The 22,770-nt window shown below is 47.7% G+C and overlaps 1 protein-coding gene and 1 non-coding gene across 5 annotated transcripts in view; both read right to left on the bottom strand.

Moving 5' to 3' along the window:
• DUS2 (dihydrouridine synthase 2) overlaps positions 1-22,770 on the bottom strand; it is a 625,618-nt gene that overhangs the window by 59,070 nt on the left and 543,778 nt on the right. The gene's annotated exons all lie outside the window — the stretch shown is intronic.
• Positions 12,421-12,549, bottom strand: LOC134971129 (U6atac minor spliceosomal RNA). Its single transcript, XR_010190254.1, has one exon. It is a non-coding gene; the product is annotated as a U6atac minor spliceosomal RNA (small nuclear RNA).

Here is a 22,770-nt window from a genome sequence, read left to right as displayed (position 1 = left end):
GGCGGCGGCCTAGCGTGTGCAATGCTGCTAAAAGCAGCTAGCGAGCGAACAACTCGGAATGAGGGCCAACGTATGTAGCTTTTTTTGGAGAATTCGTATTTATTAAAAGATATGAGGCCAATTTGAACAGTACAGTCTAGGTTTGAATAAGCTATATTATCGCCGACAGTATTCTGAACGGCCGCCGCTCCCGTGTTAGGTGAGCCTGGACAAGCGGCTCCAAATGCGGTAGAATGGGCAACTCCCTGTATCAGTACATCCACACAATGAAATTATTTACTGGGACTATTGGTGGCTATTAGCCCAATTGTGTACAATACAGTCTGGATTGTTACTGTGTGAAAGCTAGGTGTATTCTATAGCCTCTAAGCTTTTTTTATGTGAATATTTTTAGAAGCAAACACTTTGTTATAATTGTTTATCTATTATATGGAGAAGAAGGGAGTATTTGAGCTATAGATTTTACATTGTTCCGGGTAGTGGAACGCATACTGATACACTGTCACGCGGAACCGGAAGTATACTGTATAAATAAAGTGCTCCTGTCCGAGACATTAAGCCAGAGATGCTGATATGTGCAGATTATGTAGGAATAAAATAGGTTTACATGTATTTTTGGGGCTCCATATATTATAGAATAAACATAGTCTTTCTAGGTATTTGTAGCCTTATTAAATAGTGTACAAATAAACAAGATTGAAAGCACTGTTCCAATAGCAAAGGGTTTTTGTTTATTTTCCAAAAAATTTATATCAAGCACAAAAAAAGCACAAGAATATAAAATCATATATACTCATTAATAGCAATTCTTATAAAACTTTCTTTTAGGAGTCATAAATAAAAATACATGGACATATTAGCACCATATAAAGCAGAATAATTCCTTTGATAAAAATTGCTTTAGCACAGTTGCAAATAATGGGTATAGTCTCAATTTCTAATACATGGATACCAATGTATTTCAAGTGAGCTAAATGTATCCACAATAGGATTCCACAGCTCACATTACTTGTAGGATGTTTTCTGCCTCTTTGATATTTATCACAGCCCCTATTATTTAATAGGCTTTCCACCTGATATTTGTAATAGTTCCAGACTTATCCAAAGGATCTATTATCCAAAGGATCTTAACTAGTGGTTACACAGCGTTCGGGACTCACTGCCCGCCTCCCGGTGCTTCCGTCCATGTGTATAGGGGGTAGCTCTTGACACGTTTTTCAGCCAATTGCCCACGGCTTATGGGAGGGGACGCACTGTAGCGGGCACAAGAACACGGAGTCCAAAGGAAGCATCCTAGCAAGCGGCGGTATCGAAGGCATAGAACCTTATAAACGTGTTCCCTGAGGACCACGTTGCCGCCTTGCACAATTGTTCAAGGGTCGCACCATGGTGGGCCGCCCAAGAAGGTCCAACCGACTGAGTAGAATGGGCTTTAATGGTAGCAGGAACTGGACGACCAGCCTGTACATAATCATGTGCAATCACCATTCTAATCCATCTGGCCAAAGTCTGATTGGAAGCAGGCCAATCGCGTTTGCGTTTCTGAGCCAGAGACACCTGTACTACAACTCCTGTGGTCGGGAGGGAATGTACCACCGAGTGCAAGGTGTTTGCTTTTGCCGGATCCAGAGGCACATCTGTCAGGCAAAATCGATGAGGGGGACGATTCTTGAATGGTATGGCATAACCTCGAGCGACGACTTCCCTCACCCAGGTATCTGAAGTGGTCTTCAAACATTCCTGGGCAAAACCTAGAAGTCGGCCCCCCCACCCTGGGATCCCCCAGAGGGAGGCCCGCCCCGTCATGCGGCAGGCTTGTCAGTTTTGGAAGCTGGCTGACGGGCGGCCCAGGCACGCTTTGGTCTGGACTTGGCAGGTCTGGAAGCATGAGCTTGCTTTGGGTATGCCTGATCTTTTGCTTTTCCTGGAGTACGAAAGGGTCGAGGGAAAGTACTTTTAGCCTTCTGAGCGGAAGGAGCCGTACTAGGTAGGCAAGCTGTTTTAGCAGTAGCCAGATCAGCCACAATCTTATTGAGGTCTTCTCCAAAGAGAATGTCTCCCCTGAAAGGGAGCACCTCCAGGGTTTTCTTGGAATCCATATCCACCGACCAGGATCTCAACCAAAGGATACGTCTGGCCAAGACAGACGTAGTAGCAGCCTTGGCCGCGAGCATCCCAGCATCGGTGGCCGCCTCCGTAAGGTACAGAGAAGCCGGGGTAGTATACGAGAGACATTGTCGAGCATGCTCAGATGCGTTGGAAGGCAGTTCCGCCTAAAGCTCCTGAGCCCACGCCTCAACAGCTTCAGCAGTCTAAGTTGCTGCAATGGTTGGCCTATGCACAGCCCCCATCAGGGTATAAATCGCTTTTAAATAACCCTCCACACATCTATCCGTCGGTTCCTTCAGAGAGGTGATGGTAGTTACTGGTAGAGCAGAGGAAACAACCATACGCGCCACATGAGAATCAACGGGTGGAGGGGTTACATACCTCCGCAGAGAGAGGATAGCGAGCCAACAGTCTCTAATTCAGTGAATTTTATCCCCGGATTTTCCCAGGATTCCTGACGTATGTCAAGCAGGTGTTCAGAATGAGGTAAAACTTGTTTAACCACCTTTTTTGCTAAAACCTATCTGGATTCTTAGAGACAACCTCAGGCTCAGGTTCATCAGAGACCTGAAGAATGAGCCTGATAGCCTCAATCAAATCAGGGACATCCACCAATGACTTCCCTTCCCCATCAGAAACATCTGTGTCAGTGTCTGTGGGATTAGTATATGCACCATCTTCCTCAGAGGACGTGGTTTGGGTAGCAGTGGATTGGGAGGAGGTAATGGCCCGTTTAGAAGACGACTTAGTCTTAGGCGGGCGAGAGTGACACTTGGATTTAGTAAGTGACCGGTTCAAATGCTGTAACTGAGTGGAGATTTGATCTGCCCATGGCGGATTAACAGCAGGGACCATAAACTGCTGCATTGGCACAGGTGGTTCCAATTAGTTACAAGCGTGTTTAACAGCGTGAAAAACGTAGCCCAACGTGGGTCCTGTGATGCCCCAGGTGCTACCGACCCACTGGGGGATAAGGAACCCCCTGAACCTGAACTCTCAGCTGCCATATTTTCCTCCATCACGTCTGCGGCCTCACTACCACGCAATGTGGGAGAAGCCCTAGCGTCGTTGCCACGTGTAGCAGACATAAGAATGTGCACAATATAGGGCAACCAGGTACAATATACATAGCAAGAACACTCGGTGAAGTGTGACTACAACAGCACCAACCATGAGTTCAAGTGATATATGGGTTGACTATGAATCACAAGTAAAAATACACAGCAAGTATATCTTGTGATCCAATCCTATATTATACAGAAAGATCCTGATATACTTAGCCCCCTCAGGTATAGCAATATAGGAGTAGCCCACTGAGTGAAATACCCTGTAATAAGGCAACCACGCAGCAGCTACACACACACACACACACACACACACACACACACACACGTATATAGTCACAAGCATACCATGCAGAAATTATGCACCATAAAACTGCACTGGACTCAGGCCCGGCGATACCCGCTCAGCAAAGGGATGCAGTGCAGGTAGGCGCCGGGCAGGAGAGGAGCCTTCACTGCTCTGCATCCTTGCTGAAGCGCCGTCCTGTCCCCCCTGCTGCTGGCTGCTGCGTCTGCCCTGTCACACTGACAGGCAGCAGCGCCGGCAGCATGACTCCTTCTCCTCTCTCCCCTCTCCCCTGTGACAGTGAGAGGAGAGGAGTGTCAGTTTGCGGTCTGACGAAAGGGGGTGGAGCTACACGGGCCAAGGGGGCGGAGCTACACGGACCAAGGGGCAGAGCTACATGGACCAGGCTAGCAGACTGTGGAAGATCTGGCCAGCAAGATTGTGGTAAGGGGATGCAAAAAGAGTGTGAGAGAGAAAGTGTGTGTGTGTGTGTGTGTATATGGATGTGTGTGTTTGTATTTAAAAAGGGGATGCTGTCTGCCGTAATGTGTAAAAAGGTAGACACTGTTTGCCGTAATGTGTAAAAAGGGGACTCTGTCCGCCGTAATGTGTAAAAAGGGGCCGCTGGCTGCCGTAATGTGTAAAAAGGGGGACGCTGTCTGCCGTAATGTGTAAAAAGGGGACTCTGTCCGCCGTAATGTGTAAAAAGGGGCCGCTGGCTGCCGTAATGTGTAAAAAGGGCACGCTGACCGCGCCCCTATATTTTTTGCACGCGCCTGCGGCGCACACTGCCCCTATTTTACATGCAGGGGAGGGGGGCGATGCCCTCTCTTGCACACAGCGGTAAAATGTCTAGTTACAGCACTGTCTGTGTGCAGGGCCGTAACTAGCGCTGCACAGAGTGTGTGTGGGCAGAGAGTTCAAATCCATAGGCGTGCACGGATCTCCTGCAGCTCGGGGGCCCAAGAGGCCATGTTAACCCCCCCGGCCCTGCATGTAAAGTATGGGAGGGCGCAAATTTATATTTTGCAGGAGGGCGCCGAACACCCTAGCACCGGCCCTGACTGGACTAGCAATACAAAGTAATACTCAGTATGGCTATATGTGTTAACAATAGATATAACAAATCACAGTAACTACTGGATGTATATCACAGGGTGTTTGTACCACACAACCCTGAATGTATGCACTTTCTTAACTAACACTGTCCCAGTGACAGGTAGAATACTTAAGTGTCCTGTAGGAAGCACAGCACTGGCAATCAGGCGGTTCTACAGAGGAGGATTTGCGCCAGCAGTCCCAGGAACAGCACAGCTCTATCAGTGATGGCTGCTGGCTGGGAGTGAAGGAGAGGAAAGCAGCTCCAGGGCGGGAACAATTGTAGAAATGGCGCCCTGGGTTGGATAGAGGGGCCACAGGTCCAACCTTCTACCCCTGCTGGCATCCCCACCGGGCGCTGCGGGCAGTTAAAAGCAGGGTTTATGTATAGTAACAGCCCCCCAAACCTGTGCCATTATGTGTCCCTGGTGGCTAGTGGAGCGGCTGCCCAGTAGTCACGTGCGCGGCCCGCCTCCTACGGCCGCACTGGATCGCGGTAAAGTGCGGGCACAGAGGCCCCTTACCTCCCCCAGACCTGCGGCCCCACGATCCGGGACGACGGTGGCGTGTGTGTGACTCAAGATTTGAAGGAACCGGCGCCTCCACTGCAGTGACCCGGCAACCAGGGCGCGGGAGTATACAGTGCTGCTGGGGGTGACGGAGCTGCAAGCAGGAGAGTCTATGAGACTTTGCCTGCTGCAGCCCTTGTAGTCTGACAGAAGAATCTTCAGTTCTATCTTTCAATTAAAGCAATGAAAAGGCTGCCTAAAGCAGCCCTCCTGTTAAGTGCCTGCTTACTGCATGGCACCAACTTACAAACTGAGCTCCTGTGCATGGAGGCGGGGTTATAGAGGAGGCGGCGCTGTGCATCTTGGGAACAGTCAAAAGCTTTGAGCCTGTTGGTGCCTCGGATCAAGATCCTACCCTAGACCCCCGATGTTAATCCTTGTGGAGCCCAGTGTACCACGCAGCAGAAATGACAATTATTACTTAGCGACTTGTATCAATATTGCATATTATAACATTCATGTGTAAAACACATTTAAAAATGGGTCCAATATTTCAATAACTGACACACACAACATCTGCTAAGTCATTCATTAATTTATACTCTTTCCTAATTAGAACCATGTGAAATATTCCTGTTTATCTTTCTTATTAACACAGACCCCTAATACTTTTTAGACAGACTATAATACTTACTGTTATCCCTAATATTTTCTATTATTTTCATTCAATGAGAATAGAGATAGAGACGGGCACTTTATTAATGTTCTAATGTATGTATATACACAACTATTTTTCTATCTATACTCCAAATCACTTTCCTCTATTTATTAGTTAGCTATTTGTTTTTATCACTATCTCTGACCTGGCGAAACCTAAGAAAGACAGAGTCAATACGATATGTTTATTTGTTTATTTATTTGTCATCCATACTTACTGCACTCATTCGGTAACCTGTTATTAAAAAGATGGATGTGCCCTGACCCTCATGGACCTGTGGTGTCACAGCATTTCCACTAGTAGGCTTCTCCATAAGAGATAGTGGATACATATAGATACAATAAAGAAGGGGAATAGTGTGGAACAATACAAGCTCGCTGCCTAGGTGTCACCCTTGACTCTGAACTGTCCTTTGTTCCACACATTCAATCTGTCTCTAAATCATGTTACCTGTACCTAAAAAACATATCCAAAATATGCCCTTATCTTACACAAGACACTGCAAAAACTCTAATCCATGCACTCATCATCTCCCGCATTGATTATTGTAAAAGTCTCCTTACTGGTCTTCCCAAACATAGGCTCTCACCACTACAATCTATTTTAAATGCAGCTGCGAGGCTAATCTTCCTCGCTAGACGTTCTTCGTCTGCTGATCCGCTCTGTCAGTCCCTCCATTGGTTACCGGTATTCTACCGTGTTAAATATAAAATACTTTTTCTTACATACAAGGCTATTAACCAAACTGCACCATCATACATCTCCTCACTTGTCTCAAAATATCTCCCTACCAGATCTCTCCGCTCTGCACAAGATCTGCGTCTCTCATCCACATATATTACCTGTTCCCACTCAAAATTACAGGACTTTACCCAGGCTTCACCCACTCTGTGGAATGCCCTCCCATGCACAATAAGACTCGCCTCTAGTCTCCAAACCTTTAAACATTCCCTAAAAACTTATCTCTTCAGACAAGCCTACCAAATTCCAGACCCACCCACATAACCTTCAATGCTTCCCTATCCAGTTACATCCTCTCTGTACAGCCCACATATCCTCACATTTTGTCTTCCAACATTGCTGGGTGATCATATCATACAACCCATTAAGAACCTAGCAATCTGGTGGACCATTATGCAACGGATAGCATCTATCCTTGTGTATCTATGCCTATTTTCTTATAGATTGTAAGCTTGCGAGCAGGGCCCTCCTACCTCCATGTGTGTCTGTCTTTGCCCAGTTTTGTTCTATAACTGTTGTTCTAATTGTAACTCATAACAGAATATGCTGCGCTATATAAGAAACTGCTCATAAATAAATAAAATAAAAATAGATTTAAGGACTTATAGAAGGAAATCGTGGGGAGAACTAAAGTTAAAACAGGATTTTGAAACTTACCGGTAAATCGTTTTCTCCTAGTCCGTAAAGGATGCTGGGGTCCACTTCATGACCATGGGGTATAGACGGTTCCGCAGGAGCCATGGGCACTCTTAAGACTTTTCAATGGATGTGAACTGGCTCCTCCCTCTATGCCCCTCCTCCAGACCTCAGTTATAGGAACTGTGCCCAGGGAGACGGACATTTCGAGGAAAGGATTTACTTTAAACTAGTGGTGAGATATATACCAGCTCACACCTCAACCATGCCGCACAACATGGCATTCAACAGAACACACACCAACAGGCATGAATCAATTACAGCAACATGCTAAAACTAATATAACACAACTTGTGTATCTAATAACAAAAAACTGCAGGTAAAGTACGCACTGGGACGGGCGCCCAGCATCCTCTACGGCAGGCCTGGCCAACCTGTGGCTCTCCAGATGTTGTGAAACTACAAATCCCAGCATGCCCTGCCACAGTTTCAGCATTCCCTAGTAGCAAAACTGTGGCAAGGCATGATGGGACTTGTAGTTTTACAACAGCTGAAGAGCCACAGGTTGGCCAGGCCTGCTCTACGGACTAGGAGAAAAGGATTTAAAGGCAGGTATTCAAAATCCTGTTTTCTCATACATCCTAGAGGATGCTGGGGTCCACTTCATGACCATGGGGTTTAGTATGGGCGGGAGAGTGCGGAAGACCCTGTAGCACCGATTGACCGTACTTGAGGTCTTCATCGGCCAAGGTGTCAAACTTGTAGAATTTTGCAAATGTGTTTGACCCCGACCAAGTAGCCGCTCGGCAAAGCTGTAATGCCGAGACCCCTCGGGCAGCCGCCCAAGAAGAGCCCACCTTCCTTGTGGAATGGGCCTTAACTGATTTAGGCAGCGGCAACCCAGCCGCAGAATGAGCCTGCTGAATCGTGTTACAGATCCAGCGAGCAATAGTTTGCTTTGAAGCAGGCGCCCCAAGCTTGTTGGAAGTATACAGGATAAACAAAGATTCTGTTTTCCTGACCCTAGCCGTTCTGGCTACATAAACCTTCAAAGCCCCGACTACATCCAGTGACTCGGAATCCTCCAAGATTAGGTTGGTTTATCTGAAAGGATGAAACCACTTTCGGCAGAAATTGTGGGCGGGTCCGCAATTCTGCTCTATCCGCATGGAAAACCAGATAAGGGCTTTTATGTGACAAAGCCGCCAATTCTGACACACGCCTAGCCGAAGCCAAGGCTAATAGCATGACCACCTTCCACGCGAGATATTTTACTTCCACCGTTTTGAGTGGTTCAAACCAGTGTGATTTCAGGAAACTCAACACCACGTTAAGATCCCAAGGTGCCACTGGAGGAAAAAAAGGGGGCTGAATATGCAGCACTCCCTTTACAAACATCTGAACTTCAGGCAGAGAAGCCAGTTCTTTTTGAAAGAAACTGGATAAGGCCGAAATCTGAACCTTAATGGAAGCCAATTTAAGGCCCAAAGTCACTCCCGACTGATGGAAGTGAAGGAAAAGGCCGGGCTGGAATTCCTCCGTAGGGGCATTCCTGGCCTCACACCAAGCCACATATTTTCGCCATATACGGTGATAATGTTGAGCCGTCACATCCTTCCTAGCCTCTATCAGCGTAGGAATGACCTCATCCGGAATGCCTTTTTCTGCTAGGATCCGGTGTTCAACCGCCATGCCGTCAAACGCAGCCGCAATAAGTCTTGGAACAGACAGGGCCCCTGTTGCACAAGTCCTGTCCTAGAGTCAGAGGCCACGGGTCCTCTGTGAGCATTTCCTGCAGTTCTGGATACCGAGTCCTTCTTGGCCAATCCGGAACAAAGAGTATTGTTCTCACTCCTCTTTTCCTTATGATTCTCAGCACCTTGGGTATGAGAGGAAGAGGAGGAAATACATAGACCGACGGGAACACCCACGGTGTCACCAGTGCGTCCACAGCTATCGCCTGAGGGTCTCTTGACCTGGCGGAATATCTCTGCAGCTTTTTGTTGAGGCGGGATGCCATCATGTCCACCTGTGGCAGTTCCCACCGACTTGCAATCTGCATGAAGACTTCTTGATGAAGTCCCCACTCTCCCGGGTGGAGGTCGTGCCTGCTGAGGAAGTCTGATTCCCAGTTGTCCACTCCCGGAATGAACACTGCTGACAATGCGCTTACGTGATTCTCCGCCCAGCGAAGAATTCTGGTGGCTTCTACCATCGCCACCCTGCTCCTTGTGCCGCCTTGGCGGTTTACTTGAGCCACTGCGGTGATATTGTCTGACAGAATCAGAACCGGTTGGTCGCGAAGCAGGGACTGCGCTTGACGTAGGGCGTTGTATATGGCCCTTAGTTCCAGGATATTGATGTGAAGGCAAGTCTCCTGACTTGACCACAGCCCTTGGAAATTTCTTCCCTGTGTGACTGTCCCCCACCCTCGGAGGCTTGCATCCGTGGTCACCAGGACCCAGTCCTGAATGCCGAATCTGCGACCTTCGAGAAGGTGAGCACTCTGCAGTCACCACAGGAGAGACACCCTGGCACTGGGGGATTGGGTGATTAACCGATGCATCTGAAGATGTGATCCGGACCACTTGTCCAGTAAGTCCCATTGGAAGGTCCTCGCATGGAACCTGCTGAAGTGAATGGCCTCGTATGCTGCCACCATCCTTCCCAGGACTCGAGTGCAGTGATGCACTGACACCTGTTTTGGTTTTAATAGATTCCTGACCAGTGTCACGAGCTCCTGGTTTATCTCTATCGGGAGATAAACCCTTTTCTGGTCTGTGTCTAGGATCATGCCTATGAGAGGCAGATGAGCTGTAGGAACCAACTGCGACTTTGGAATATATAGAATCCACCCGTGTTGCCGTTACACTTCCAGAGAAAGTGATACGCTGTTCAGCAACTGCTCTCTTGATCTCGCTTTTATGAGGAGATCGTCCAAGTACGTGATAATAGTGACACCTTGCTTCCGCAGGAGCACCATCATTTCCGCCATTACCTTGGTGAATATTCTCGAGGCCGTTGAGAGACCAAACGGCAACGTCTGAAATTGGTAATGACAATCCCGTACCGCAATTCTGAGGTACGCCTGATGAGGTGGATAAATGGGGACATGAAGGTATGCATCCTTTATGTCCCGAGTCACCATAAAATCTCCCCCTTTCAGGCTTGCAATGACCGCTCTTAGCTATTCCATCTTGAACTTGAACCTTTTCAGGTATATGTTCAGGGATTTTAAATTCAATATGGGTCTGACCGAACAGTCTGGTTTCGGGACTACAACATGGTCGAATAATAACCCCCTCCTTGTTGAAGGAGGGGAACCTTGACCACCACCTGTTGAAGATACAATTTGTGAATTGCAGTTAACACGGTTTCCCTCTCGTGGGGGGAAGCCAGCAGGGCCGTCGGTGAGGGGGCATCTTCTCAAAGTCCAGCTTGTATCCCTGAGACACAATATCTATTGCCCAGGGATCTAACAGGGAGTGAACCCACTTGTGGCTGAACTTACGAAGGCGTGCCCCCACCGGGCCTAGCTCCGCCTGTGGAGCCCCAGCGACATGCAGTGGATTTTTGTAGAGGCCGGAGAGGACTTCTGTTCCTGGGAACTAGCTGTGTTGTGCAGCTTCTATCCTCTGCCCCCGCCTCTGGCAAGAAAGGACGCACCTCGGACTTTGTTTCTTTGTTCGAAAGGCTGCATTTGATAATGTCGTGCTTTCCTAGGCTGTGCAGGAATATAAGGCAAAATATCAGAATTACCAGCTATAGCTGTGGAGACCAGGTCCGAGAACCCTTCTCCACACAATCCTCAGCCTTCCATATGCTCTTAAGTCGGCATCATCTGTCCATTGCATATTCTACAGGACACGTCAAGCAGAAATCGACATAGCTTTGACTATAGGACCCAGTATACTCATGTCTCTTTGGGCATGTTTTATATATACATATCTTTTAAGACAGCATCTTTAATATATATATATATATATATATATATACACACACATACTAGGGTCTCAATCTCTGCTGATAAGGTACCTGTCCACGCTGCCACAGCGCTATAAACCCATGCCGACACAATCGCCGGTCTGAGTAGTGTACCAGAATGTGCACGCTATCTGCAGGATCCCTGAGAATAGCTGTTACGTCAGGGCTACCTTTTGGGCAAACGTGACACCCTAGGGGAAGATTCCCATCATATCCTGGCCCGAGTGGGGAAAGGATACTGCCTAAGAATTCTTTGTGGGAAACTGCAGTCTCTTGTCTGGAGATTCCCGCTCTTTTTCATCATGAGAGGAGGGAAATTTACCTCAGCTTTCTTCCCCTTAAACATGTGTACCCTCGTGTCAGGGACAGATGAGTCAGCAGTGATATGCAAATCATCTTGAATACTTTTCTGCCATTTTGGCTGTAACTTTGCATTATCGTAGTCGACACTGGAGTCAAACTCCGTGTCGATATCAGTGTCTATTATTTTGGATAGTGAGCATTGAGAGACTCTGAAGGTCTCTGCGACATAGGGACAGACATGGGTAGATTTCCTGTCTGTTCTCTAATGTTTTGTGCAATAAATTCACCTTAGCACTTAATTACACATATCCAAACAGGTGTCGGCGTTGTCGACGGAGACACCACTCAAACATATTTGCTCCATCTCCTCCTTAGGGGAGCCTTTTATCTCAGACATGTCGACACACACGTACCGACACACCACACACTCAGGGAATGCTCATCTGAAGACAATTCCCCCATAAGGCCCTTTGGAGAGACAGAGAGAGAGTATGCCAGCACACACCCCAGCGCTATTAACCCAGGAATAACACAGTAACTTAATGTTAACCCAGTAGCTGCTGTTTATATTGATTTTTGCGCCTAATTATGTGCCCCCCCCCTCTCTTTTTACCCTCTTCTACCGTGTAACTGCAGGGGAGAGACTGGGGAGCTTCCTCTCAGCGGTGCTGTGGAGAAAAAACATGGTGCTGGGGAAGAAGCCCCACCCCCTCGACGGCGGGCTTCTGTCCCGCTTTCATGTACAATTTTGGCAGGGCTCAAAATACTTTCTTACAGCAAGCTCAGGAGAGCTCACTGAACAGCACCCAGCTCGTCCGGGCACAGATTCAAACTGAGGTCTGGAGGAGGGACATAGAGGGAGGAGCCAGAGCACACCAGAATCTAAATTCTTTCTTAAAGTGCCCATGTCTCCTGCGGAGCCCATCTATTCCCCATGGTCCTTACGGAGTCCCCAGCATCCACTAGGACGTTAGAGAAAGTTGGTTAGAGATGTCACTAGGTAGGTGGCAGTGCCTTAACCGTATATGTGCTGTAAAGGCCACTGGGCCCTCTTCCATCTTTGTCAAGAGGAGTGCTAACCTTCTCTCTTTCATACAACACCTTTTTGGAGACTTGAGTCACAGAGCGGGATGGGTCCATGGCCACAGTGAGCACTTCCACTGACCTTGCTAGGGCCCAAGCCCAGGCTAGTTCTGGGTCTGGTGAGGGTTCAGATTTCTGAGATCTGTAAACCTCCCGAAGAGTCTTCCAGCTCAGCAGGCAGGTGTGACATAAGTAGCGAGCTGTGATACCTGTGGTGATCTAATGAGCCTTGTTGATTCTAATAACAAGAATTACATACAAGGGATCTATCTGATTGCCCTGTGTGTGAATTTTTCTGCACACCTTGTGCAGGTGAAGGTCATACTGATACACAAACAACACAGTAGCGTGGTAGACATTGTGAGAGGAGAGACAGAGTTAAGACAGACAGGAGAGAAGGGCAGAGGAGGAGGATAATCACACTAGCCCCAATCAGAGCTGGCAGCAATGCTAAAATGCTAGGCACAGTATATGCAGTAACTAAAGTGAAAGTGAAACTCAGTTACACGTAGTAAGTAAAGTGAAACTCCGTTACATGTGATCCATTACTCTCCTGACAAAACCTCTATACATACTTACCGACATTTTGGCTGCTCTCTCTGGGAGAGACCAGCCATGTCAGATAAGCAGGGGACGGGGAACGGTAGTGACGAGCAGAGGGGTTGGAGCAGAGGCGGGGTGGGGGCATGGCTAATGTGTTGCATCATTTAAGCCATGCCCCCGCTGTATAATGCCACTATTACCGGCATTATACTGCAGGGGGTGTGTGTATGATGACGCGATTCAACAAGAATCGCGTCATCGACTGCCCGGACCGTCCACTTTACTCACTAAGTGGGCGGCCGGCCAGGGGGAGAGCAGAAATCGGGAGACTTCCCTGCTTTTCCGGGGGGCCGGGAGGGTCACCCGATTTTTTCGGAAGCCTCCCGGCCATTCTGGGAGAGTAGGCAAGTATACCTCTATATCACTGAAAACTCGATTTAGCTTAAGGTCTCTAGGTCTCAGCGCTGCCTTAGACGGTCAGCGCAGTCCTCAGCTGCAGAAGCAGCTCTAAATCAGTGTTGCAGGGACCACTGCAGAGTGCATCTGCCTTTAGTAATGGCCGCCGGCTCCTGCTATACTGTGATAGTGCCATGGGCAGCTAAGAGCAAGGAGCTCAACTCCGGGAAATATCTCTATCCCCACTTTGACACTCTTTTGTGCGGACCGCTGCTGGGACTTCCTGAATCATCATCACCATTTGTTTGTGCCTGGCATCATCTTGCTTGGCTGCAGAATCTCTGACTAACATTAAAAAAAACTTTTTGCCTTTGAGAAGCCCAGGATGTAACCAGCTCCCTCAGGCACTAAACTAAGACTGGCTTGTAGGAGGGCTAAAGAGGGGGAGGAGCTAGTCACACCTAAATCATTAAAGTGCCAGCTCCCAGTGTCCTCTAGTGGATGAAGGAGAAAAAAATAATCACATAGTGTGCGTACCCACAAGATGAACCCAATGAGAACAGTGCCTGCATGTTTCTTTCTCACCTGGACTCCCAACACAAAGATCCACCAGACAACAATGCACAGTGGTCCCAATTGGGACTAATCTTTTCAGCTTCCCTAATGTCTCTGGCTGATCCAAGGAGAGGCTACTAGCAGTCCCCAGCTGTGGCAAAGAGCAAGGAGTACACACCCAAAGGAGAGGAAGGGGCATGCAGTAGCATGCAGGTCAACAGGGAGGAGGAGCAAACTAGAGCATGCTGAGGGAAATACAAAAAAATTAAAAGCCAGGCAACATTGGAAGTAACTGCAGGAGTCCGCCTCGCCCGGCGCACTCAGTCGCAGATGGAGCCACAATTAGCGTGGCTCCATATGTAGGTAATAACATACTCCTCTTTGGATGAAAACGTTCTTTAATAGAAGTATTTTCACTCGATCTAAAAAATGTTTAGTGTCCACTGCGTACAGAGGAGTGTAATGAGCTATAAGAAAAGGTAAGTCAGTGTCAAGTTAGCAGTGGGGATGCAAAGTTAGAAATACCTAAACAGATGGTGGAAATGGTGGGGATTTCCCTATCAGGCAGTCTATTAGGATAATCTTTCCAACAACTCAACTAACTGGCTTGGTATCTTCACTGTGCTAAGTGTAGCATGTGGTGGATATGGTCGACAATTACTGGGAGGGTTTAGCCTCACTGTCTGAGTTCATACTGATACAGATGACAGAAAAAATGGAAGAAAAAGGAGTGTTATTGTAGACTTACCATGGTTAAATCTCTTTCTGCGAGGTACATTGGTTCCACAGGAAAACATTGGGGTGTAGAGTGGATCTTGATCCAGAGGCACCAACAAGCTAAAGCTTTAGCATGTCCCAGGATACACTGTGGCCTCCTCTAAAACTCCGTCTCCAGGCACTGACAGCTCAGTTTCGTTAACCAGTCCAATGCAGGAGCAGGCAAGAGAGAAGGCAGATGTTAGTCACATAGAACCACATTCTCACAACAGGAGCAGGGACCAGCGGCTAATGCCATACAAACCCATACAAGCAAGGTGCGTCAGGGTGGGCGCCCTGTGGAACCAATGTGCCTTGCAGAAAGAGTGTTAACCATGGTAAGTATACCATAAGACTCCTTTTCTGCAGCAGTATGCATTGGTTTCCACAGGAAAACATTGGGGATGTCCTAAAGCAGTTCCTCAAGGGAGGGGACGTGCCTTAACAGGCATGAGAACTCGAAAGGAAGCATCATGGGAGGCGGAAGTATCAAAGCAATAGAACCTATTAAACGTGTTCACTTAGGAACACGTAGCCGCCTTCCACATTGTTTTGCGGATGTGCCACGGCAGGCCGCCCAAGAAGGTCCAACAGACAGAGTAGAATGGGCTTTAATAGCAGCAAGAGCTGGGAAACCAGCCTGTGCATAAGCTTGTGCAATCACCATTTTAATCCAACTGACCAAGGATTGCTTATTCGCAGGCCAGCCACGTTTGTGGAAACCAAACAAGACAAAAAGGGTATCTGACCTCCTGGTAGAGGCAGTCCTCTCCACATATATTTGGAGAGCCCCTACCACATCCAAAGACCGCTCTTTGGAGGACAAATCTGAAGAGATAAAGGCCAGAACCACAATCTCTTGGTTAAGGTGAAATGATGACACCACCTTAGGTAAATAACCGGGGCGAGTTCAAAGAACTGCCCGGTCACGGTGAAATATCAAAAAGGGTGGACGACAGGACAAAGCGTCTAAGTCCGACAACCTTCTTGCAGAGGCAATAGCTAGCAAGAACAGGACCTTGGCTATTTCAGGTCCACCGACTCAAAAGGTTCATTGGAGACTCTTGCAGGGCATTCAGCACAACAGACAGATCCCAGGCAGCCACAGCAGGGACATAGGGAGGCTAAATCCGAAGGACACCCCGAGTAAAAGTATGAACGACAGGTATAGATGCAATTTTTCTCTGAAACCATACCAACAAGGCAGATATGTGAACCTTGAGGGAGGCCAGACGAAGACCTAAGTCAAGGGCTTGTTGCAAAAAAGCCACGTTCTGAATTGATATGCATCATAATTCTTATCAGCACACCAGGTGAAGTAAGAATTCCAGACCCTGTAATAAATCCGGGCAGATGCCGGTTTGCGGGCCTTCATATGGTTTGGATAACCGCCTTGGAGAATCCTTTGGCCCTCAGGAGTGATACTACAAGAACCACGTCGTCAAAGCCAGTCTGGCCAGGTCTGGGTAGAGACAAGGGACCTGTACGAGGTGGTCTGGGTGCTGAGGAAGTAGAAGGGGATGCCTTATCGATAGACCCTGCAGGTCTGAGAACCTATGCAGTCGAGGCCATGCTGGAAGCAACTAGAAGTAGTACTCCTCCTTCTTGATTGAACTTCCATAGTACCCTGGGCAGGAGAGAACTGGAGGGAACATGTAGGGCAGCCGAAAGTTCCATGAAACCACCAGAGCGTCCACAAACGCTGCTTGAGGATCCCTGGTCCTTGATCCGAAGACTGGAATCTTGTGATTGTGTTGAGACGCTATGAGGTCTGAGGTCTATGTCCAGTAGATGCCACCTGTCCACTAGGAGGAGTCAAAAGCCGACACTCTCCGGCGTGCATGTTCTGGCGAGTAATGAAGTCCGCTTCCCAGTTCAGGAAACTCGGAAAGAACACTGCCGATATGGCTGGCAGATAGCGTTCCGCCCAAAGGATTTTTGCACCTGTAGTGGGCGGGAATGAAATTGAGCGTACACTACCAGGTCGAAGGCCGACACCATCAGGCCAAGTACTTGAATAGCCGAGTGTATAGACACTCAGACAACTAAGGGAGCATCTTATCCTGTTTAAGGACTTTTTCTGGAGACCGAAACAGTCTCTGACTGTGTGTGTCCAGGAGTGTCCACCAGGTGCTCCATCCTCTGACGGGGACCAGCGAGGGCTTCTTCCATTTGATAAGCCACCTGTGTGCTTGCAGCAAGGTTACCTACAGTTGCAGATGACTGAGGAGGACTTCATAGGAATTTGCCAGAATCATCAGGTTGTCTAGATACGGCAGGATTCTGATTCCCTGGCGACGGAGATGAGTTGTCATAACAGCCATGACCATGTGAAGATACGAGGATCCATAGCCAGTCCAAATGGCAGAGCCTGGAATTGGAATGGAGGTTGCCAACAGCAAACCGCAGAAATTGCTGATGCGATATGGCAATAGGTATATGCAGGTATGCATCCTGTATATCCAGGGATACCATATAGTCTCTGGGTTCCATATCCAGTACAATGGAGCGCAGTGTTTCCATACGAAACCTGGACACTCTCACAACTTGTTTAAAGACTTGAGATTTAGTATAGGCCGGAAGGACCCATTTGAGATCTGGACGTTGAGGAAGCAGAATTGGAGCTTACACGGACTTCTTTTTTTTTTTGAATAGAGTGTTTTTATTCAACAACATAATCATAGAAACATAGAAACATAGAATTTGTCGGCAGATAAGAACCACTTGGCCCATCTAGTCTGCCCCTTTTTTTTTTTTATATATTATTTTTTTTTATCACTAACCTTATTTGATCCTTATTTCTTTGTAAGGATATCCTTATGTCTATCCCATGCATGTTTAAATTGCTCTACTGTCTTAGCCTCTACCACCTCTGATGGGAGGCTATTCCACTTGTCCACTACCCTTTCTGTGAAATAATTTTTCCGCAAATTTCCCCTGAACCTCCCCCCCTCCAGTCTCAGTGCATGTCCTCGTGTCCTATTGCTTCTCTTCATTTGGAGAATGTTTCCCTCCTGGACTTTGTTAAAACCCTTCATATATTTGAAAGTTTCTATCATGTCGCCCCTTTCTCTTCTCTGCTCCAAACTATACATATTGAGATTTCTTAGTCTTTCTGGGTATGTTTTGTGATGTAGGCCATGCACCATTTTAGTTGCCCTCCTTTGTACAGTTTCTAATGTATTAATATCCTTTTGAAGATATGGCCTCCAGAACTGAATACAGTATTCTAGATGAGGCCGTACCAATGACCTATACAGTGGCATTATTACTTCTTTCTTTCTGCTGCTGATTCCTCTCCCAATGCAGCCAAGCATCTGACTAGCCTTCCTCATTGCCTTGTTACATTGCTTACCTGCCTTTAAGTCATCTGAAATAGTGACTCCTAGATCCCTTTCCTCCTCAGTAGTTTCCAGTATAGTGCCATTAATACTGTATTTAGCTTTAGGATTTTTGAGACCCAAGTGCATGATTTTGCATTTTTTGGCATTAAACTGTAATTGCCAGACTCTTGACCATTCCTCTAGTCTACCTAGATCCTCAATCATTTGTTTTACCCCACCTGGTGTGTCTACCCTGTTGCATACCTTTGTGTCATCTGCAAAAAGGCATACTTTCCCTTTAATCCCATTTGCAATGTCACCAATAAAGATATTGAAAAGCACTGGTCCAAGTACAGATCCCTGGGGTACTCCACTGGTAACATTTCCCTCCTGTGAATGCACTCCATTTACCACAACTCTCTGTTTTCTATCCTTCAACCAAGATCTTATCCATTCAATAATCCTAATATCCAATCCCAAACTTTCAAGTTTATTTAGCAGTCTGCGATGTGGAACTGTGTCAAAAGCCTTACTAAAGTCAAGATAAGCTATATCCATGGCTCCACCTTTATCCATCACTTTAGTCACACAATCAAAAAAGTCAATAAGATTTGTTTGACATGATCTTCCCCCAGTGAATCCATGCTGTTTGGGATCCAGTAAATTGCCGGATTTGAGATGATCTACAACTCTTTCTTTTAAGAGTGTTTCCATCAATTTCCCTACTACTGATGTAAGACTCACTGGTCTGTAGTTGTTTGCCTCTTCCTTGCTTCCACTTTTGTGCAGTGGGACTACGTTTGCTCTTTTCCAGTCCCCTGGAATTTCTCCTGTAGCTAATGATACAGACATTTCAGTGTACACTGGGTAGCACATTTGACATTGCACAGTATACTGAACCATACAACTCTCCAATGATATACATATACAAAGGACGTTCTCAGTATTGCTGTTCCAGTGCATCCTTCCCACATAATACATATTTTCTGAAGTCCGTAAACAGATCATGATCCACATACTTAACATTTTAAATATTTTCTCCCAGAACCATTATTGTAAATACCCTATCTAGTAGGCCAGATATAGCCCACAACCCCTCTAACCCAAAACAAAACCCCCTTAAACAAACTCAAACCTCGCCAACCTAAAGTGTGTGAGGTGTGGTACAGTAGCAAAATAATTAAACAAAATACGATAAAGAAGAGAGAGAGGTCCGGCTCAGCACCTCAGGGCCCAAATAACGCACCACGGTGACGGCCAGTGCCCCCTAAATCCGAAGGGCAAGGGATGAATATGTGGAATTGATCCAAGGAGATCATATTTTCTCGTATTTGGTAAAGGTGTTATATTTCATATATACATAGCGGTCTTTCAATAGAGTATCATTTACCAAACCCTTGAATGCAGGTATCGTGGGGGGATGCGGAGCCATCCATGCCTGCCTAATACAAACCTTAGCAAGGGCGCACATACTGCGGGCATATATGCCCTCCCAACGAGACCCAGGGTCAGGATTGCCCACCCCCAAAATACAAAATCTCGGAGTCAGCAAGCCTCTCGATATCCCCGTATGTTCTAGAATCGACCCGACCCCAGCCCAGAACGCCTGCAGCAACGGACATTCCCATGTAAGGTGCCAGAAGGTGCCAGAAGGTACCTCCGGCGGCTCCGCACTTAGGACAAATATCAACACTATCGGTCCTAAATCTGGCCAACCTGCTTGGCGTCATATATGATCTGTGCAAAATGAAGAGCTGTATCTGTTGGAACCGCAGTGATTTGGTGACCTGGCTGGAGTTACCCAGAGCACCCTCCCAATCTTCCCCGTCTATGGGGCCCAAGTCACACTCCCAGCGCTCCCGAAGATTCGAGAGCGTGTCTGCATGAATTGTTTTAAGAAGGTACGAGTAGGTGAAGGAGATCACCTTGACTCGACCCAGTGAGTGTAGAAATGTCTTTATGGGGAAGGGAAGGAGCGCCGGGGGAGAATCTCCGAACTGTGCCTGCAAGGCGTGCCTGAGCTGTAAGAATCTGTAAAAGTGAGAGTTCGGAAGTCCAAACTCCTCCTTTAATTGCTGAAACGATTTCAATGAACAATCGCTATATAGCTGAGACATTGAAATTATCAAATACGGAGCCCACACCTCCCCACCCTCGAGAGACCCCAGTTCACTGAGCGATGTGGAGTTCCAAAGGGGAGTATCTGGGTCCATGCCATCATACCCTAAGCAGGCCCTTCAAAGCTAGCCATATCTTCATGGCCTGAAAGACAATAGGAGGTGAGAATCTAGAAGGACTCTCCCCCACCAGGACCTGCGCCGGGGAGAGATCCGGGTAATAACACTTAAGGAACGCCCAGCATAAACCAGCCTCCTCCCCTCCTCGGAGCCAAATACCGATATGTGACAACTGAGCAGCGTAGTAATACAATTGGAAGTGAGGCAAGGCCAGGCCGCCGTCCGTTTTTTGTCTGGTGAGGGTAGTTAATTTTATTCTAGAACTTTTATTGGCCCAGATCAAGGACGTTATGACACTATTTAATTTCCTGAAGAAGGCTGGAAATATGTACACAGGGGATTGCAAGAGAACATACAGTAGTTTGGGCAAAACTACCATTTTAATGAGGCCAACCCTGCCCGTCACTGTCAGCGGAAGCTTACACCAAGCTCTCGACTTGCGCACAAATGACTGTACAAGAGGATCAAGGTTCAAGGGCACAAAGTCTGATGGAACGTTAGTAACTGGGATCCCAAGGTACTTAAACTGGTCTGACCAACATAGCGGCAGGTATAGCCTCGGAACCTGGGGGGGAGAGCCCATAATGGGCATAATAAATGATTTGTACCAGTTTATGCGGAGACCAGAAAACCCACCAAAGGTCTCTATGACCTGCAACACAGTAGGCGTATCCACCGCGTAGTCTCGGAAGAATAACAGCAAGTCATCCGCATAAAGGGCTATTTTGTCAGTGCATGAACCCGTATCAATTCCCCCAATGTCCGGGTGCGACCTAATCAAACAAGCCAGGGGCTCGATGGCTATGGAAAACAAGGCAGGAGAGAGGGGGCAACACTGTCTGGTGCCCCGTGTCAAAGGAAAGGAGGAGGAGATGTAGCCGTTTACCAGGACCCTGGCGCATGGATTTTGATATAACAATTTGATCCATTGTATAAAATTAGGGCCAAAGCCCATGTTCCTCATGACTCCCCACAGGTAGGGCCACTCAACGCTGTTGAATGCCTTGGCCGCATCCAATGAGACCACAACCGCGTCCGAGGGGAAGTCATGAGGAGCCTGCAAAATAGTGTACAGCCTGCGCAAATTAATGGACGTGGATTTCCCAGGCATGAAGCCGGATTGATCCGGATGAATTATAGATTCAATAACTAAGTTGAGCCGGACCACGAGAATTTTCGCCAGGATCTTGGCATCGGTGGGGATGAGGGGGATCGGCCTGTAGGACTCCAAAAGTTTAGGGTCCTTGCCAGGTTTTGGGAGCACTATAAGGACAGCCTCGGACATTGAGGGAGGAAGGCGGTTAGCGGCAAACATATCAACATACATGTCATGCAGCTTAGGACCAAAGAACTTTATGTACTGTTTATACAGTTCTGTGGGAATGCAGTCACTACCCGGGGATTTACCACTAGGAGACACCTCCACCGCCGCCGTCACCTCCTCTAGAGTCATAGGCGCGTCTAAAGCATCCCTAGCCTCAGGGGAAAGTTTAGAAAGGGGTATATTTGTCAGATACAGGTCTAAGTCCTCCATGGAGCATGTCAGCTGAGTATCATAAACCTCCCTAAAGTAAAGGAGGAACATCCGTGCAATGTCAGGGGTGTTATCTACCGTGGAGCCGTCAGGGCCAAGCAGCTGCGCTATCGTAGTCCCAGGTCGGTCATAATGCACCAAATGGGTCAGCAAACTACCTGGTCTGTCCGCCTGCATATATATATATTAGTAGCCCGAAACAAGAGGGAGCGTGCATTTTTGTCTGAAAAGGGAGCCAGCCAGGCCTCCCGAGCCATCAGCCAACGGGCCTTTAGCACAGGGGTACCCTCGGTCAGATAACGTGTCTCCAGGTCCCTACACTCAGACTCAAGCTGTCTCTCCGTCGCCCTACGAGCTACCTTGCAGGCAGCAATTTTGCCAATCAATGTATCACATAAATAAGCCTTGAATGCATCCCAGACAACCGGGGCCGGGCCCACATTATCCGCAAAAAAAACCTCCCACATGGACGCTAAATCCGGGCAGTCGCCCAGCTGGGCCAACCAAGACGGATGCAACCTCCAATACGACTGTCCCCTCTGGCATTCCCCATCCAGCGACAGCATCAGGGGTGAGTGGTCAGACACCTCCTGTGCCACGTAATGGACGTCCGTTACACCAGGTAAGAGCTGAGGTGAGACCAGGGCCAGGTCGATTCTGGAAAAGGAGCCGTGCGTACTAGAGAAGTAGGAGTATTGCCGAAGCGTAGGATACCGAGTCCTCCAGACATCCACCCACTGCATACTATCTAGAAAATACGCAAACTTAGATCTAGATGAATTCGGGTTGCCCACCGAGCCTGGATCCTGAGGAGTCCTCCATCTGTCCAAAGAGACATCCAACACATTGTTGAAGTCCCCCAGGCAGATGACAGGAGTGTGGGGGGAGGAAGCAA

The sequence above is a fragment of the Pseudophryne corroboree genome, chromosome 11 (assembly GCF_028390025.1).
Source record: "Pseudophryne corroboree isolate aPseCor3 chromosome 11, aPseCor3.hap2, whole genome shotgun sequence".
In the NCBI taxonomy this organism is placed as follows: Eukaryota; Metazoa; Chordata; class Amphibia; order Anura; family Myobatrachidae; genus Pseudophryne; species Pseudophryne corroboree.
The sequence above is the reverse complement of the archived record's forward strand: the minus strand, read 5'-3'. Positions and strand labels throughout refer to the sequence as shown.